At 37.7% G+C, this 19,180-nt stretch overlaps 1 protein-coding gene across 2 annotated transcripts in view; it reads left to right on the plus strand.

Moving 5' to 3' along the window:
- Positions 1-19,180, plus strand: part of CLSTN2 (calsyntenin 2) — a 319,496-nt gene that overhangs the window by 273,769 nt on the left and 26,547 nt on the right. The window lies entirely within an intron of this gene.

Consider the following 19,180-nt stretch of genomic DNA (forward strand, 5'->3'; position numbering starts at 1 on the left):
GCTCTGCTAAAAATGTCTGAGTTCCAAGTTGTGGAGTTGGTACTTTTAAGCTTTGATATAAAAAAGTGTGTGTGTGTGTGGAGCTATTGAAACAACTGTGGAAAAACATCTCCCTTGAATTCCATGCCTTCACAAATCCTGTCTGTCTATTCCAGTTTCATGATACCTCTGCTAACATTTTTGCTGTACTTACAGTTTAAGAGCATCTTACAATAATTATTTATTAGAAATAGTCTAATGGGACAGATAAGTGGTGCATAGTCAGTTGCAGAGTGTCTGTGTCTGAGCTGAAGACACGAGGTATTTGACAGTTACATTTTGAAATAGTTTGTAGAAACTCAAAAAGAAATATTTTTTATTATTTCCATATTTCAGTACAGGTGGTTACTTTGTCAGCTCAGAAAACTAAATGAAAACTTCACTATACTGAATTATTGAAGCAGTCTGTTGATGTATAGTTGTATCTGTATGCATTGGGAATTAAGATTATGTCTACAGTAAAAGAATATTAAGCCTTTATGTATTAATGGTGTCTTAAACTCCCACCTGTAATTTGAAAATCAGAATACAAACAAGTCTTTTGTAGTAGGCAGAAGGAATGCAAGTACTGCTTTTCTGTAATCGTTTCAATGCTCTAAATTGAGAGTACATGATTAACTTGTACAGTCAGTAATGTGTCTACTTAACCTTGTCAGCAATAGGAATGCTACATAGAAATTAACAACTCCTGTGCACCAAGACTTGGGTGGGTGTATGCTTGTTGTGCACTGGGGGGGGGGGGGGGGGGGGCACACAGCCCCACACTGTTTGATGCTCTCTTAGATTGACTCTGATAGTTGGCTGCCCCAGAGAATTGCCTTTTCTCTGATAGTAAATTAACTATGCTTTTAGCTGTGATACTGGTATGACAGCTACAGTGTAAATGTGATTTCTCACACTAAGTGCATTCTGTCTTCATGCCCTTCAGACATGTTTAGTCATCATCAGGAAACATTTAATAAACAAGCCCTTTCAGGAGCTTCAGAATCTTTTCTTGTAAAGCAGAAAGGTGAAAGGATAAAATAAAAAAATAATACTTAAAGCTTACGATTCAGAAGATGCTTTGTCATACTTCAGGAGTAGGAGTAAATATTAGACAAAAAGAAATCTCAAAAGGAGATACAGATCTCCTCCACACACCTCCAGGTACAAATAGATAAGAGATACAGGGTTACATATCAGAATATACTTGTGATTATTTTTCCCCCATAAAAGGCAAAAATGATAATTTAGGTTTTTTAAAGCAAGGTTTTATTTTCTAGTAATGGTTTCATCTGCCACCCATTAATATCTCTAAGTGTGCTACTTTCCTGAGTGAAAGGGGGAGGGAGGCATTTTTATGTGATCTTATTTCCATAAAGTTTTCTGTACAAAATTATCAAAAACCTCAGCCATCTCAGATAACTTTTGTTCACAGCATGGTTAAGGTTCAGAAAGAACGTGAGGCCACATATTTGCTGTGCAGTGGTCTACAGGAGCACAGGCTCAGTGGTGCTACAGAGGATATTGATACCAACCACAGCAGCGCGGTCACTAGCCTTGGGCAACTGAAGTAAATTCTGGGAGAGTACTGTAATGATACATGGATATCCTTCATTAATATTTCAAATACGCTTCAGTTCCTGAGTGCGATCTGCCTGTATGTCGTGCTGTATGTACATAAACCAAGTTCTGATCTCTTCTGATCATTGTTTAGAAGGAGGTGGTCATACAATTGAAGATGTCTCTCGTGCATACAGAGTTCCCAGTTTTAATAACTCCGGTGTGTAGGGAATGATGAAAGTTTTGTATCTAAGATTAAAATTGGAACCCGTGTCTTTCCATTTATCTTCTGGAATTATCTCTATTTACAATGATTTATGGTCTTGACAGCAGTGAATAGGCTAAATCAGAATTGTTTGGGGCATTTTGGTCTGTAAGATGTGTGTTCAGAGGAAAATTATTGGCCAGAGTTACTTTTACTATTGATTTGGCATACCTCTGTATGGCCACAATTAATTTAAAAAGTATGTAATATATAATATATAATTTTAAGAATGTTTATTGGTGCACAATCACTTCATAGCCTTTTTTCCTTATCCCTGTGCATGCTTAATCTGTTCTATAAATTAATTTTTGCATTCAGCACACAAAATTTAAATAGACACAAATGATTTCCAGTCCCTGAATGGAAATGGAGCTGCAGATACTAAAATGGTGGTGTCGATCATGAACTGATGAGTGCTTTACAAAAGAAGCAATGCAAATTCAATCTAATCCTCTCCATGAGGAGTAGTACCTCTGAAAAAGTATACAGCTGGCTCTTGAGTCTGACAGGGAGTATTGGAAGGGAGAAAAGTAGCAGTGAAGCAACAGGGTATGTTGAACATGAGGATCTCTGACTTGTACAGGAGAAAAATGGAGATGTAGTTCCGGCTATAAAAATATAAAAAATGAAGGAACTACTGGAAGATGCAGGGGAATGTGGTGAAGAGAGACGGGTGGAAAAGATGGCTGTAGATAGAAAGGAGAAAATGAGTACAGAAAGTCAAGAGGAGAGAGGTTGATACAGAAATCTGTGCTTTGTTTCCAGTTAGTCGTTTTGGAGAAGCAAACTGTACTGCTGAGATACCTGATGAAAATGGAATCACTGAGTATCTGCATTCCTTCTCTTCATTGTGCAGTTGCTATCCGCAGAATCACAGCAAAATGCAAAGGAACAAACTTGCAGCTAAAATAAGCTTTTGTTTCTGGTAAAAGGAACTCAAAACCAAGTATTGAATGGGTAGTTTCATTTTGAAGAGATATTTCATTTTCAACATTCTGCTGTGAGGGGTTTCATCCCCAATTTTATCCCAAGGAAGTATCTGCTCTTGTAAGAGTTCCCCATCAATTAGTTTGGGTCTATTCTAATACACTTCAGGGGAGCATATTGGCCTTTTTGTCCTCAATGCACAGATTCTGTTTTCCTCCTTTCTTTAAAAAAGTGCTACACAATTTTGAGAAGATCTGAACCATTTCTGCCCCATTTTGACAAACAGAAGAAGGTGTGGGTTTCAGTGCTGGCTTTGGGTTTCCCTGAAGAGCCCATTGTCCCATTTCTAGCAGTAGTAATTTTATTTTAGGAAGATGTCTGTAGTCCCGCAGCCATTTTCCAGTCAGCAAAACAGTGCTTCACAGGGGAAATTCCAGCCAGCTCAGCTGTCAATACAGGTTTGAACTTTCAGGTGATTATTTTAAAGATATCCACAAAACTTTAAGGGTTTGCGCACCACTGATACTGAAAATTTATTCCCACGGTCTATTTGTTTCATGTCCCTAATGTCAACCCAGGACTATTCTGGGATGTAGTTCCTCAATGCTGACTTGTTTCCTCCCATAAAAGCACTAAGAACATGATTGTGATTAGTACTGAATGCTAGTTATATACTAACTAAATAACAGCATTCCCTGGCAAAATCACAAATATAGCTGATAAGTAATTACCCCTGTGAGGTATGTAGCATGTAATCAGCCTTTCTGCAAAGTGCCAGCTATGTAATTAAAGGCCCAGCAGTTACCATTTCAGTAAAAGACTATGCATAATATTTGGGTTGTATAATTTCCTGACTTACCTGGGAGTATAAGTACAGAAACATGGTTACAAAGCTATTACTCAGTTTACAGAAATTACTCAGTAGCCAAGTATGACTCATTGCCGCCTTTTATCTGCAATAAAAGCAAAATAGCATTTTCTTTTATCTGCATTATGTCCTAATTACCTGCCGGAACTGAAGTAAATAGAACAGTAATATGCATGGGGAAGGAGCGTCTCCCTCTCATGTCTTTCTGCAGTTACAGCTAACTACATCTCAGACTACAGCAATATTCAAAATTATCATAGTAGTGGGCTCCCGCTAATAACACTAAGTGATGCTCCAGAGATACCCTCTCGGTTTAATGTGAGAGTTGTGTAAGAACAGGAATTCTTTTATCTCTGAGTTGCACTGTGAACCTTCAACGCAGCACATATCTTTCAAGTAAATCACCTTTCCCAAAATGTGGAAATTGTGAAAGGGTGTTTAATGCCTGTGTCAGCTATATCTTCCTTTGCTGAGTAGGTTTAAAGCAGCCCTTGCAAGTTTGCAAGCAGTGTCAGTACTTCCTTCAGAGGCAGCAAACCTTTGAAGAGAGATGTGGCAGGTGATGGAAAGCCTTCAAAGAGCCAGCAGTCTCATTTTCAGCAATAGAGAGGTCATTAGCCCAGGGGAGTGTTCTGCCTGGGCCTCTTCTGTTCACAGAATGCCCAACCCAGGAATCCTGCTATATCTCACCTACCTGGTGGTAGGTGAGAACTGAGGTATCAAGACTAGATATTTATTTCATGAATAAAGAATAGCACATAGCACTTCCTGTGGGATTTGAATAGATGAGCGCTTTGGTCTAACAAAATAAGTGATGTGTGAAGGTGGGAATGTGTGAGAGACAGGAGGAGGAGGAGGGAGAAGGTCACTTCAGAATCCAGTTTTCAGAGATCACCTAAGTGTTTGCTCTCAAAAGCAAACAAGCCACAACTAGTCTGTGTTCTTTGGAGTCTAATTTGTGTTAATCACACTCTCTGCACCTTCATAATGTCTAAGTAACTGGCTGAAACAAGCACTATATTTGTTCAGACACCAACAGCAAGGGAAGGATATATCATCCTATTCTGAACAGCAACAATCTCCTTTTCTCTTAGTGCATCCTCCTTAAAAAATACTATTATTGACTACCCCTTCAGGAGTATGGCCAGACTTCTCAGCTGCCTGAAATCTCAGTCCTTGGAGCAGCAGCAGTTAAGACACCTGACTTAAATGTAACCTTTAATATTTGAGTATTAGTATTTCAGTCAGGTTTTTATAAAACAAAATAATTTAAAAAACCCAGTATATTACTATTTGAAAAGTAATTTGAGAGGATGGGATGGCTTGGTTTATATTAACACTCATAGTCCTTTCTTTAATTACATATTATTACTGAAAAGTATTTCCTTGTTTTTTGAGCAAATACTGCCTGTTTCCGGAGGCAAGTTAAACCTGTGTTTCATTTAGTTCATGAGCAGAACTCCATTTGCAGGCCACACACAGCACTGAGTCCTCAGAAGAGTGAAAAATAAGTTCATTGCAAATGTCTTAATAGAAATATCTATTAGGCAGAATCCCTGCACATATCATCTGAGCAGAAGGCAGATCCTGGAGATCAGAGAAAGTGCTTTAAATTCCAGATAAGATTCAGAGATGAATGATGAGGCCTCATGAGTGAAATAAAGTAAAATTCTACATACGCTGTCTTGAGGTGTGAATAAACTCACCGACCGAAAGGTCATTTCGGCTACCTATGAAGATAGCTTGATCAAAAAGCCCAAACTTCTTTTCAATTTTGGTTATACATCAATATTAGAAAGGACATTAGTAATGCAGAAATGTGAAACTAACACAATTTGGGCCTCAGTGTACATGAAAACATTATCCCTAATCTATCCGGGCACTTCTGATTGATGTATTTACAATAATAATGTGTTCCTTATGGAAATAAAAGTTACATATGTTTTAAAATCATTAAAGTTAAAATTCAAAAATCTAATTGAAAACTTCAGTAACATAATCTTAGTCAGATTTCAGGTCTCGGAGTATGAAATAAATGAGGTATTTGGGCTACTTCAGTTAGGTAAGAGGTCACAGGATTTAGCAGGATTACTTTTTCAACCCTTAGAGTTATTCTTACTTGGTAAGTGGTAGTAATGTGTTTGGTTGGTGAATAATTCTCAAAGACTGTATCTCTCTAAGTCCTTGCATTTTAAGTCGCTGGTCATAGATATAGACATTTGGATATATAACATTTATAGCAGTTTCTATAGTTTAAAGAGATGTTTAACAGAAAATTTATACTGAGAAATCACAGCACAGATCAATATCTGGCATATAAATAAATTTAAAAATTATATGAGCCCTTGAAAGCTGAAGGCAGAAAATTAAGCTTTTACTGTTTATTCTGGCTGAAATTTTGGCTGTTCTTGGTATTCCTCTGATTCAGTTAGATAAGGGTTGATTCAGCTTGATTTTAAAAGAATGTTACTGTGTTTCATTATTAGGTAGAAAGTGCATTCATCTCAGGATATTGATCATTCTTCCACTTAGAAGCAGTTTCGCACCCTGATAGGACCAAGGAAATATTTTACTGCAGCATTTCATGGTGGGAGGTAATAATGCCTCTTTCTTCCTTTCTTTTCCTGCTCTCCACAGCAGTAGATTTCAAAGGGCAAATCCATGCGGACAATGCCCATCCTGCATTTCTGAAGCAGTTTGTTATCCTTAGTATTATCCTTAGTAAATTTATTTATTCTTTTATATGCGCAGGTAACTCATTTGTGGAATGTTGATATGGTCTGCAAATAAATAGCTGTAGCCATCAGATTGATTGCTAGCCATCAGAGCACCTTGCAAAGACCATCGGCATAAATGTCCCCTTTAAAATGTAAAACATTTGGGAAGTAGTGTGTCCAATAGATTGCTCTACTACATCATCTCCTGCCTTTGGCAATAGGAGGAGCTTCCACTGGTGAAACACTGGTTTAAAAAGAGTAGATTTTTCTTGTGACAAAACTGATTTTTCAAGTGTACTTAAAACTTCCAAATAATTAAAAAGGGGTAAAAGGGAAGCTGATGGCTTATTTGAAAACAACTGAAAACATCATAAGGTTAGCATTCCTCATTCTTTTTTTTTTTTTTTTTTAGCATTATTTAAGCACTTGTAAAAGGTAATTTTAGACTGTAGCTTGTCTTACTTGGTGCTGTAAAGAAGATGGCAATTGTGTAGTATGAAGTTTGGTAGCTCCTGTATATGTATTTGTATTTTTCATTACTGACATAGCAAGACAGATGAGCAAAGAGCAAATAACATGAATGAGACTTACAATTTGGTAAGTATTCATTTTAGAAATTATTTGGGCTATTTTATTACTGATTTCTGAGCCTTATTAGTAACCTTTGTAGTACATATTATTTCAAGTGGGTCCTAGTTCTCCTAAGTTCAGCGGAATCTGTTAGTACATATTTCTCCTAACACATGGTAAATACTTTTTTTCAGTCATACTATGTGCTTGTTTTCAAGAGGTGAGATCAGGTTGGAGTCACCTCAGCTTAGCTCACTTTGGACCTCCACTTTAACTGCCTAATGTCATAAATGACCTTTTGAACATTTTCTGTTGATGAAACATTAAGACTGGGGGTGCATTATTATGTTGGAACTAGATGATCTTAAGGTCCTTTCCAGCCCTAACTATCCTATGATTATATATTATACGCTATAGCAGATTTAGCTTCCTGTTCGATAAGGAAGAGACACACTTAAAATCACACCCAACTTTAACACCTAAATTAGGTAAGTGAAATCATTGCCTCTTCCTCAGGCTTGTAGCTAGTATATTTATTTTTATAAAGACAAGATGGAAGGAGCTATAAAGTTAAAGATACCTTCACTCAGTGAGAGAGATAGGAAAGTATGTAATTGGTCAGAACTGGTTATGGTTAGTTGAGTGTGAAAAGCAAAGGGAAACTGCCTAAGGGAAGAGAAATTGCCTACTTTAGGTGTAGGCAATAAAGAGTTTATTGACATCTCATAAACACTGCTATATATATAGTTTACTCACCTTTTCATTTCCTGCTACTTCATTGATGAATGTGCAATTAAAAATCTTTATCTGAGTATTCGTAAAGAAAAATTATGTGATTTAGTAAGGATGTAGGGATGCACGCTATGAAGAGATTCATGAGCTCGTGATGCATTGGCAAATTCTGAGTAGTTCTTTTAAGATTTACAGTTCTGTCATATTAGGAATGTCTGGCATAAAACTTCAGCTGGGTGCTGTCTAAGCCTCAAATATATGCTGTGTAACATTTAGAAAACTAGTCAGAAGGAAAAGCCAGCATGCATAATTACGCACAAAATTGAGTTTGAATTCCCGGTTTGTTGTGATTCTGATGTGCAGAGTGAATCCTGAGTATTTACTGTGGGTTTTTTCTTTTAATTTTCTACCATGTTCTGGTATGTTTTGATTTAGGAACAGCTTCTGTAAAATGCACATGGCAGTGAATGAATTTATGGAAGGGTTTTATTTGACGTAATGAGGACTTTGAATTTTTTAGCCACTACTAGAGGTAAATGTTATAAAATGGTAAGAAGAAAGTCTGATGACTGTGAGCTGCTTTGGTACAACAGGCATTTTCTGATACTTTGTAAACTCCTGCTCCTGAGGAGGGCTGAAAACAACAGAATTATCTAATGCTCCCTTGAGGTCACTAATTTTGACGAACAGTTGGATTACTAAGTGCTGTTTGACTTTACATCAGGATACTTTTATGTGTTTTGTTAGTTAATGATCAAGTGGTGTTAACTGATTGATAGGAAAAAAAAGGGAAGGAAAAAAAAAAAGAGAAGCAGAATAACACTACCAGTATGAGTTACTGTTCAGTAAAGGTTTCTGTTAAAGATAATGAGTGCTATAAGAACAAAGAACAGCCAAAATGGAAGCCTATTATTTAAGCATAGTAGAGAAAGTTGCTAACTGCTTATTTAAGTGGTGTACTCATGTCCTGGCTTTCTAACTTCTTAAATCAGTGCTGCCTCCTTCACTGGGAATCAGTTTCTGACGGCATTATGAGAGGGGAGTGTTTCTTCGGACACAGCATGTCACTTCAGCTCCACCCATTATCTTCTCTGATGTCAGAGCATCCATCAGCCAAGAAAGCCTGGAAAGATGGGTGGCCCAATTCAGAACACTATGTTCAAATGATGTTCACTAGGCTTACTTGAGGGAGAGAGAAACGCAGAGTTTAATGACCAGGAAAAACTTCCTAGTCTTGAAGAATAATCAACATGTTACTTCCTAATCACATTCATATTTCTTTATGGGTTCATGACAACAGTTTATGCAAAATATTTTACGTTATATTAGGTACCAAGACTTAGTTATTAGGTAGCTGAAGGAAAATCAATAATACTTTTGTTTAATAGTATAGTTAACAGTTACCAGTTTTCTGTTTCATTTAAATGTTTAGTTTCCATTTCAGTTGAACTTAACTATTAAATACATAATTTCTGAAAACTTTTTAGATACTTTAGGATTCTCTGATAATTTCTCCTTTTTTTAGAAGATTTTAAAATGATTTGTTCTGATACAAGCTCTGAAAGTACCCTGAAGTCTTTACAACTAGAATAAGACACTCACAACTGATAGAATACTACAAATTGGTCTAAGAAAATATTTGCATCGATCTGAGCTCTTTGAGGTGTATTCATTTTAGTGATAATAATAGTGAGGTTTTCATTGTAAAACACTGGAATTCCAAGAGTTCTGCAAACCTGATTTCAAATTTATTTCACTCTACATTGTGATAAAAATTCCAAAGGCTGTGTGTGTGGGTATGCCTATGTATATTTATATATTATGCATTCATACATATGTATATGTACAAAGTAGTGTTTTCCAAGAGTAAGACAGAAAAAGAATCTATCTAGGTGAGCAGCCAAAGATATTTCAAAATCAAATGGGAAACAGCCAGCACGAATACCATGCAAGATCTTACCAGGGGACTCTAAAATGAGAGGCTGAGAGATGACTTAGATTATTATTTTTCGCCTTTCTCCTCCTTTCTTTTAATACAGTTAACAAATAGAAGTTTATCATTAGATCTTTTAATTCCTTTCAGCTGATACTCTCTATAAAGGGTTGGTTTGCAGATGACTCAGACATCAATACGTGGCTGGAATGAAGCTGGTTTCATTAAATGATAGAGTAATAGAGTGAATATTGTGATTACAAAAGAGGGCATGCAATACTGCTATCAAAGACAGTGATATACTGTGCCTGGCAGAATGCCATCAAAACAAGGGAGACTAAGAGAATATCCAGCAAAGGGGTCAACGCTACAATTAACATCCTCTCTCTAGCATATGGGGCAGGTAGTTTAGATAAAAACAGGTAATAAATCTTGGAAAGCTCAGAGTCAGATCCATATACTTAGCTCTTTTAAACTGAGGATGGTACACAAATCAGAGGAAAACTAGCTCACAGTAATAAAACATTTGCCCCAGTTTCTACTGGGCGATTGCAGTGTCTTTGTTCACCTTCTTTGAGATAAAAGACATTTCCTGTGTCAGTCAACCTCAGAATAAAATGCACTACAGAGCTCTTCAAGATTCAGGGGTTTATCTCAGGAAAATCAAAACACGTCTTAACATCTGTAAGTCTGGTATTAAATACAGACTCAGCTCTTTTAGGTGCTTGCTTTTCTTTCTACTTTCATCTGAATGTACGTGGAGGGGATAGGGTTGAGAAGGGTTGAAATAAGAGAAAAAAAAGTTGTTGAAGGATGATTCTTCCCCAGCCACATTTTCAGGATGATTGAATGGACATCCACACTGCTGTTTGACATGTTAAATAAACCATACTGCATAATTTATATCAGAACACAAGGTATTCTAACAACGTAGTCTACCTGTATTTTCTGAAGAACACCACACAAATCTTAGGGCTGTTTCCTGAACAGTCTGTGAAAAGATGGGGGTTTTAAGTGAAAGTAAAGGTCTAAGTTTTATAAACATAAAACAGCAGAAAAAAAACATGGACCAGGCAGTGAGTAAACGGTTGAAAATACCTGTTTGGAGGGACTGTGATTAGATGATAAATAAGTACTTATTTGTGTACAGCATTTACTTGAGCAAGGTACATGAGAAAATCCATTAGGTTTATACTCAGTACATTGTACTGAATAGTTTATGTTGAAATACTTGCTTTGTAACGTATACAAAATTACAATGTTAAAATACTTAGCATTAAACTGAATTATCTTTTCGGTTAGTGAGATTATAAAGGTGAAGAAGTGCCTCCAATACTTCACCTCCAGTTTCTGTTTCAAAACATAATGTCATGGAAAATGTGTTCTGCTTTACTTAGCTTCTAAATAAGGTGCCAGTACAGAGCCATCTGAAGAGAGTTTTAGGGCCATTATTGTCAGGGTTTCATATTAGCTACGGGCATGTAATTGGTACCCCATTTAAGAGCTCAGACTTGCTCCATTGTCAGTAGAGCCTTGAGAATGAGATTCCTGTGGCTCTCATCCTCCTTAATATAATCCCAAGAGGTTTCTCTTCCTTTTATGTATGCAAGTAGAGGCAGGGAATACAAACTGTGTTTCTAGTTTCCTCACCTCTGTGAGGAAGCAGTAACTTGCTTAAGAGTTGCATAAGGATCAGGGAAGTATCTCTTTTGCTTCCTTCTCTGGATAATGTTCGTCTGATACTTAGTTGAGGTTCCAGAAAGAAGGGATTAATTTGCACAGTGTTTAATCTCCTGTATTCTAGGACTGATCACACATATGAATGCTCCATCCCTGGCAGTGTTCAAGGCCAGGTTGGATGGAACCTTGGGTTATAGGGTTTAGGGTGAGGTGTCCCTGCCCATGGCAGGGGGTTTGGAACGCGATGATCTTAAGGTCCCTTCCAACCCTAACTATTCTGTGAGTCTATGAGTCTATATTCCTTTACAACTGCAGATTTACATGGCAATAAAGTGGACAGATCAGAAGATATGCCGCTGTAAGGTCTTTAAAAGGTAGTTCTAAAAGAAATAAATTTAAAACACAAATGTAGAAGAATATTTAACAAATTCTTGCCCCATATATGAAGCTAAAATAATATTAGCATATGCACTAGAGACATCCAAGTTCTGATACAGATAGTAGTGATGGAAAACCTTCTTCACAAGTACAAATTACTCCATCTAACAACCACTACTGCCAACAACTGGAAGAGTGGTGATGGTTTAGTCTCATAAGCATAAAAGCAGTGGTCTACAGCAAAGCAATCTGGTGGCTTCGGTTTGCCTCCACTGCCTGCCACCAGCTGTCCAAATTCAGACACTTGCTCAGAGAGACTTTGTGACCAAATTAAAAGCAGGGCTAACATTCAAAGTGTAAGTTGTATGTGAAGCTTCAGTGTACAACAGTATTCTTATGAAAAAAAAAAACCTGAATTTGTAGATTGTGAGGATGTTTTTCAATGTGTCACCTGTTAGTTTAACTGGTGAGAGTATACTGATTCCTCCTTTTCCCATATACAGTAGATTTTCCTTCCAGTCTGTCTTAATTACTGCATACATACTGTATCTATTATCACTTCAGAGGCAGGGCATACTGATTTTACAGAAGGGTAAATGTACAAAGGTAAAGCCAAAGGGTTTATATGATAATGTGACTATTTTAGAGCTTTATTTTAAGTTTTCTGAAGAGCTTGTGGAGATATTGAGGACAGATTTGCAATCTACACAATTGCTCCCCTTAGTGGTGAAGAATATACCCATCCTTTGCCACAGATGTTTTAATCCTTTGTTTCAGCAATGCTTAGATGTACTAAAGCCAACACGTGGCAACTGTCTGGCCTAATGCACAGAGCCTATTACTGGGGTAGACTAAATAATGGTACAAGACACAAAAATTTGTATTACTGGATGAATTTGATTATTCTGAGTTTCATTTGCCTTTATTTTCAGTAGCTCATCCACAAAACGAACAGGCTGACAGATTATACTGTAGCACAGTGCCAGTGTCAAGTGGGTATCTCTTGATTCTCACAAAAGGAAATTTTTGCTATAAAACTTCCATATTCACAGTAGAAATTGACTTTTTTTTCATTGTGTTAGAAATCAGAACTGCACTAGGTAACCCATTAGGCCAGTGAAGTAAGCACAACCTGAATACTGACTATCTGCATACTGAATTACAGACTTGCAGTCTCCACTAGGACATTTGCAGCAGTATATCTGTTTATCTTTTATTCTTGGTGGTGATGGGATAATTAAAAAGTATGAAAGAAATCATAAGGTGCTTATAGACAATGAGGAAAAAGAGATCAAAAGTCAACTGTGTGACTCGCTTCCCTGTATCACCTAATGAGCTTTCGCAGGGAGCTTAGCTACTGAAATCGAAGGCAAAGATTTATTAGAAGAAATCAAAAGGAAGCAGCAGTTACAGGAAAAGCAGTGCCCTGAAATACATTCTTTTCCTTTTTTAAGCTCACATGCCTATGGATGAGAACTGACAATAGGAAAACCATTAAAGATACTAAACGAGTTCCTAAAGTAACAGATAAAAGCTCATTCAACAACATCTTTAAAGTTCCCATTTATCACAGAGATGTTAAAAACCTCAGAGTGGGAGAAGACAAAGAAAAACGTGGTATTCTTAAAATAATCTTTCCTGTCCCCACCCAAACATCATCTGCACTCTGTGTTCTGAACAAGGTGCCATGCTTTGAAGCAGACTTACTACAGAGCATGTGGCTGCTTTCAGAACAGGGCGGAGGGTTTGATCTGAGTGCTGTAACTGAGTGGATAATGCCAGTGCCTTCAAATGTAAGATCAAAGAAGGAATCCCTCTATTTGTTGTCATCTTTACTCAAATGAGATAAAAATGCGGGGCCTGAGTTGTGTCTGCATGTGTACAAAGTTTTCATAACCCTGACCTCCATCATGCTTCCAAATAAGGAAACTATTCCATTGTTAAGGTTGTAAGCACTGTATTCTGTACAGGAGCATACAAAGGATTTGAGGTAAGTGTTTTGCTTGCTGAAGGACTTGCAGATTTATAAATACAGTAAATGCCATTAATGAAAGCATAACAGTGATTAAGAATATTAGCTGTCAGTTAATACATGTGATAATAATTCACCCTCTTGATGAAGATGAGGTGCACTGCAACTCTTTATTAGTAGAAGCAGTGCCTTCGTGACAGTCTGTAGACTTTGCATTTTTCCAGACATGCACAGCCCTTGGAGAGGGCATTTTTGTGCAGCAGCAGTGACACACTAAGCGTGACTAACTTTCTATTACGCTACTTTATAAAAATATGCAATTTATAATCCCCAGTGTACTCCTGACCTCCTTGCAAGCAGAGGTAAGCATTAGTATTCTAGCTGCTCGGGTACTGTAATCCCTGCATGAATGTGGTTCTTCCTTCCTTAATGATCCCATTCTGCTATAAATGAATAAAATAGCCTTCTCCACTATAGTCTTCATTATAGACTGGCCTAAATGTTTTACTTATTGAAGTACTACCCAACTGCAGAAAATAGATTTTTTGAGAGGACACGGAGTTAAAGAAAAGACTGCTGCTGAAGTGCTGCATGATCGTAGAAAACGGTTACAGTTCTGAGTGACGCTCCAGCAGATGCACATCAGCTCAGGCATGATGATTTATATTCTGTCGAGTTAGGTTGAACAAGCAGAAGCATACATTCTTTTTCAGCTTAAGTCACCTCTGTTCAGAAGAATTCAATTGCAGAAGTGAAATAATTCATCCAGTGTTAATGTTTAATGGTAATCATATTTAGAATTTTTCCATAAAAAGCAGAGGGGGAGATTTGAACACCTTTACAGTTTCTGTGTGTATCTTTTATTCACTTTCAGAAAATGAAGCTCTGTGCTTGCAGGTTTAAGGCACCTCTAGACAGTGACAAAAATAGAAAGTACTGTCCAGGTTGGCCTCACCAGCCCAGCTATTTGTCATTGCAGTTATGCTTTGCTTAATATTTCCAAGTTTTTAGCACATAATTTGCTGTCAGCAGTCAGTCTCTTTTTCAGCCCCAGTACCCTCCCTGAGGAGATGCATGAGCAACACCACAACAGAACTGACATTCTGACCTTGTCTAGGAATTTGTTTTGAAGAAGATACTGTATAATTTATTCTCACGTGCAACTATTTAAATCTGAATCAGGTAATAAAACTGGAATTAAGTCTGATTGGGATGAGAGTTAGTGAAAGAATGCGAGCCAGGCAGCTGACCAGGTTGCTAGCAACATAATTTAGCAAAAACAAAACAGAAAGGGGAGGATAGGACCAGAACTGGTCCTGTAACAGCGGTGCATACCAATCATATAGAATTATTGATTTTATATTAATTAATATTTAATAGTTTTAAATGCTGTAGGTAAAATGATAAAATGCTGAAACTCATAGCCAGCAGAAAGAGTTATACTGAAAAAAATAATACTTGCAAGACAGATGGGAGGGCTGCATATCAGAGGGACGAAAGAGTAAGGGAGTTACTCGGAGGATAAATTCCTCTGTTGTTCCTTGCAGATATTCAGAAAAGAAAACTTAGTTTATCTCAAAATGTTTCCCTCTCTGCTGATACTAGCCAAATCAGAATGAAAGAAAAGATAGACAAGAGGCTGAAAGCACCTTAGCATTCTCAGATGAAATAGTCACAGTTTGTACCTACCTCTTGTTGTTTGGCTTTGCTGTTTACGTTATTTTCTTTTTTATGCCTGGAGTATGCTTACAGTGAAATAACCATAACTGATGAAAAACAATGATTTGGGATTGTTTCACAGAGATTTTAGGATTTGGGTGGTTTATTTCTAAAAAGGGAATTTTAAAAATCTGTTTTGCAAAGCAGTTCTTATTCTGGTGAGCCTTAGCTCACGTAAGCAGTTATCAGTTAACAGAAGTACTAGGTAAGCAAGAGTGGAACCTGTCTTCAGTTTATGTCCATTGTGTCTCTGTCACAGCATGCATCACTTTGAAAAGCCTCTGTCTTCCTGGTGACTTCTCCCTAGACACTGGAAGGCTGCTATTCCCATCCCCCTAATGGTGCTCCACTCCAGGCTAATTTCTCAGCCTCTCCTCACATGGCAAGAGCTGGCCATTTTGTTGTCCCTGTACTTCTTGTATTCAGGTGTCCAAAACGAGGTACTGCATTTTAGATGTAGTCTAAAGAATGCGGGGGGGGGGGGGGGGGGGGGGGGGGAGCAGTTCAGAGCATGCTAAGACACTACAACAAGCATAGTGAATAAGTGAACAAGCATAGGTGAATAGAGTGGCATGGCCTGGTTTAGAGTGGGATGGCCTGGTTTAGAGCTGGATTAAGGTGCTTTCTTCAAACAACCTGTAGACAATAATGGTTCAGACTACTTAGGCAGAAAGAAAGAGTTTGTGTCTTATACCTGCACTAAGTAGTGCTCTTTCTAGTAAGTAGAAAGCTTTTCTTCCTGTCCTTTTCTTCTTCCATTTACTGTTTTTTTCATGGATGTTTGAGTGTATTCTGAGACCACTTTGTCAGCAAAGTCACACAAACCAGAAAGATGGAAGGAGTATCTGCTGTCTCAGCTCTAAAGGGATAGATTCAAGCTGTGCTCTGAGTCGTACTGACAGGATGTGCAGGGCTGTGTGTGTGTGGTCAAAGTCAGTGGTCTGCTGAACATTACTTAAGGGGCTTTCAGGAAGCTTGCCAGAGGCTTGTGAGCATGCATGGCTGTTCAACTGAACTGCTCAAAGTGCAAGCTCTCTTTGTTTATCTAACCAAACAGGCGAATGATACATTTTGCATGAGTATGCCCCAACTGACCTAAGTGAGGCTAAAAAAGCTGTAAGCTGTAAAGTACATGTTCTCACATGTGCATGCCTAGCTCTTATGTACAAAGCTGGAAAAAGAGACACTTTGCAAACAGCGTCATGTGCGTTTCAGACCAAAGTTCTATCGGTTTTGTTCATTCCTTTTGGTTCATTCAGTATTCAACTGAAAAATCTCTGATGTTCCTCATTAGATTTAATGTCTTGGGAAACTTACTTCCTAAGACATACATTTGAGTCTGCTTTCATCTGTTTCATAAAAGCACATTCCAGATCAGTGCCTTGTAATCAGCACTAAGACTTCAAGCTGGTTAATTCAGTGTGATTTGATTAATACATTTTAGAGGCAGTCTGACACGATAGAGTGATTAGACCAACCTAGCCATGCAGCAGTCTTTGAAAGCCAGGCTTACTCAGCTGTAATTTTGTCTCATTAGGATAGCTCTATAAATTAGATTTTAAGAAATAAAGTCCTTACTTGAGATTATTAAATGTATTTATTTGCCAAACTAGTATATTTCATAATGTTATTTTCATGGCTTCACTGCAATCATGTTATATTCCATTGCCACTGTGGAGCTCATGCAGGGAAAAAATCTGGCTTCCTGTGCTAACAAGGTGAAGAAGGTGTCTGAAATGACAGCATAACAAATTACCCTCCACATTTATTTATTTCATTATTTTGTTGCCTGTGAAATGGCCAGGCATGAAATACTGCCTGCTGCTGAATGACTGGGATGTATTCCAGGTTTGTAAATAATTACATTGCTTCCTTGTGGAATGTTTTTTCACACTGGGACCCAGTACAGATATTTGAAAGTTCTTTTGGTGGCATATACCCGTGTCTGTGTACTTAAGCTGGATTGAAATTGTATGACAATGAAGTGCCTGACCAACTTGGGTGCTTTTGAAAACTCAGGAAGCACAATCTCATGAATTGTGCCGGAATTCCCTTTAAAATAAAACTTGGTGTTTGTGTGTTGAGATCTAAGGAAAAGCACATAAGCGATGGTGTGAGGACTTTACCAAGCTGCCTACACTATCGTCTTACATTCCAGGACGCATCAGAAAAAATAAAGGTTAGTAAGTACCTTTCCTAGCATGGACATGTGCAGTTGGGCATCTGCATTTTTCTTGGCGGCACTGGAGCCCCACTGCTAGAGTCCTTATTGTGGAATTTATGTAATGTTGTGTTTTCAGAAAGCGTTTTCTTTGAAAACTACAACTGCCCTATTGGTTAAGTCAATAGAGTAATCAGACCAACTACACATTATCAAGTGCTTTGTGTGTATTATGTCCCAGCTGTTTGGGTTTGCTGTATTAAAGTGTTCCTCAATAGCACTTGAGACATCCCAGGTGATGCAGTTTAGGTTTGCAACAGAGAAATACTCTGGAAGGGCTCTCTGAAAGGTGTCAAGTGTTAACGCCTGTAGTTTTTGTAAATGCAAGGTCTCTCCAACTCGGGCACATCATTCATTTTGTTTAGTGTATTTAATGTCTGATGCATCACATTCTAATGATCAGTCAGAAATCCTGGCAAACGGTTTTTCCTTGAAAGGGAGGACTGCATAATGCTATTTGTGATTGCTGTTTGTTCAATAAAGTTTTCAGTCTTTCAATTTATTTACTTTCAGTTTTGGTTTCAGTTCATTTAACCTTCAGAAAACATTTGTGCCGTCTACTGTTTACAAAAGGAAGGCTCTAGCAGCCTCTTACTGCATTTATGTCTTGCTATGGAGCTATGATGTCTGCAGTAATAAATGCATCCGTTGAAATAGAAGTGATTAAGTGCCTGTTGAAATGTCTTTTGGAACAAAACATTAGCTTTTGCTTTCAAGGGGCAGATATTGCAGTAGATAGCACTTAACCCAGCCAAGGACAAAGTGTTACGTTTAAACATCCCTTTTCTGCTTGCCCCTGTGAAACAGCAAGGATATCTGCATGCAAGCACTTCCATTTCTTAATACATCAAAACAAGTAGCTCTACAGACCTGAAAGGGGCATGATTGTAACTATTGCTTTACTTTTGAAAACAGCCCATCCTACCAGTTTGCCATCGTTTATTTCTTAGGACTTTTAAATCTGAAAAATACAACCAAGGAAGAAAGGATTGGGCAGGCTTTGATACCTACATACTAGACTTCTGTCGTCAGAGGCACTGATTCATCTGGCTGTACATTTTCGAACTAAAACCTAATCTAACCATCTTGCAATGATCCACCTGGTTGCCCAGCTCAGAAATTGACTGAGATTTGATATTAATATTGCAGTCTCGAAATTATGTTGTAACTTTTGCTGTTGGTTTTCGAAGCTGATGTATGTCACTGAAACCACATAGATCCTTACTTTGCTAACTATCTGGGAAAAAGCTTAAGGCCAGAAGATGAAGGATGGAGAACCTTTGCGTTTCCTGCACAAATCAGGTGGATGCATACGCTACTTGTCCATCCGTGTGTATACGGAGCACAACAGAGGTCCTTCTAGTACTGTGGAAGTCCTGATGCATTGCATAGGATTTCCCAAGTACCAATGCAATAAGTTAATAACAAAAATTGAATCAAATCTTTGACAATAACTCACCAATCTAGTGACTGAGTGCTGTCTATTATCTTCTGAAGCTAACAGTAATTATGTTGATACTTCCCAAGTATGCATTTCTTATGTAGTTTTATATTTCAAAATTGGATGCAGACATTAAGAAACTAATATTGTGTATTCACAAATGTGAAAATGCAGAG

The sequence above is a fragment of the Pezoporus flaviventris genome, unplaced genomic scaffold, assembly GCF_033815535.1.
Source record: "Pezoporus flaviventris isolate CSIRO_AGI_PZ_B2104156 unplaced genomic scaffold, CSIRO_AGI_Pfla_v1 ptg000040l, whole genome shotgun sequence".
Classification (NCBI taxonomy): Eukaryota; Metazoa; Chordata; class Aves; order Psittaciformes; family Psittacidae; genus Pezoporus; species Pezoporus flaviventris.